This window comes from Penaeus vannamei, chromosome 11 (assembly GCF_042767895.1).
Source record: "Penaeus vannamei isolate JL-2024 chromosome 11, ASM4276789v1, whole genome shotgun sequence".
In the NCBI taxonomy this organism is placed as follows: domain Eukaryota; kingdom Metazoa; phylum Arthropoda; class Malacostraca; order Decapoda; family Penaeidae; genus Penaeus; species Penaeus vannamei.
The window spans coordinates 9,248,771-9,250,218 of NC_091559.1; positions in this window are offsets into that span (position 1 = coordinate 9,248,771).

Below are 1,448 nucleotides of genomic sequence, written 5' to 3' on the forward strand. Positions count from 1 at the left end.
TTATCATGCCAGTGTTTATTATTATCCTCACCCATAAGTATCACCATCATTGTCGAATCATCATCGTTATACATCATCACCAGTAACCTATCATCTCTCTCTCACACACACACGAACACAAACGAACACACGTGTTGCATAAATCCCTCTCCCAACCCTTTTCTATTGCCCCTCGACACCGTGGCCGAGAGGGTAAGGGCGCCAGATTCGAAACCCGCGATCGCGAGTTCGAATCTGCAAAAGGGAGCCAAAAGTGCTCCCTCTGGTTGCAACCTCGCCCGGGGCTGAAAGACATGGAAAGCCCCGGGCACAAAAATACAAGACGCCCGCCGGTTGCAATCAGTTTTTCCCTTTTGTGTATCTTTATGTGTGTATGTGATTGTACTTTCATGTGTGCGCGTAGGCCATGTGCATCTCAGGATAGGTCAATAAAAAATCCATTCTTTCGTATTTCAGTGCAGGACGTCAAAAGAAGCTATATCTCTTCCATTTGAATATACGTATATATGCGTCAAAAGAAATATGCATAGAAACGTCTCAATAATTAGAAAATAAAAGAAAGTGAGAAAAAATCAAATAGAAAATGCATGGATAACTATGTGAAAGAAAGAAAAATTGCGAATCAGAAAATACAGTAAACTGCGCTAACAAAATAGAAAATAAAGTAAGTTCAAGTGAAAATAAAGAGACGTTTAAAATGAGAAAATGCGAAAGTAGAATCTGTCCAAACTGCGACAAAAAGCGAATTAAGAAAACAGTGGGAGAGAGATTAACATTGCAAAATAAATACAAAAAAGTTCGCTAATAAAACAATAAGGCGAAAAAGGAAAAGAAAACATACGTCGAAATTTGCGATATAAAACAGAAAAATTGCGATGTAATGAAACGGAAAAAGAAAATAAAAGTGACGTTAACAAATAAGAAAGTAGAGAGAGTATGAAGTAAGAGAGTAATAATGGAAAAAAAAACAAGCCGCCTCGGTTGCAGTCTCTTTTCCCCGACTCTGTATTTATGTGCGCCTATCTACTTTGTTATCTAACACTGGATTTTTTCGTTATCTTTCCTTCGTCCTCTCTCTCTCTCTCTCATTTATGTTTCTCTCGCCTCTACTGTTTTTTTTTTCTTCTTTTTAATTGATGTTGGCGAACCGGGCCTTTTTGTGATATCATGGAAGGTAAGGATTTTTTTCATTCTGTTTAATGAATAGCTAATCCGTAATTACCAATACATCAATTACCATACTCTAAAATGACGCAATCTGAGGAAGTGAGCGGGAAAATCGTGTCATTTTCCAGAAAAGCTTTCGCTCGAGATGACACGAAGGCAAAGGCGATGGTGCCGAGACGATGGCACTTCAACCGCTTTGGACGAATATACCTATCTGTCTATATATAAATGTTGAATCTCCGTGAAGTAATGGGCGAGAGCGAGAGAGAGAGAGAGAGAGA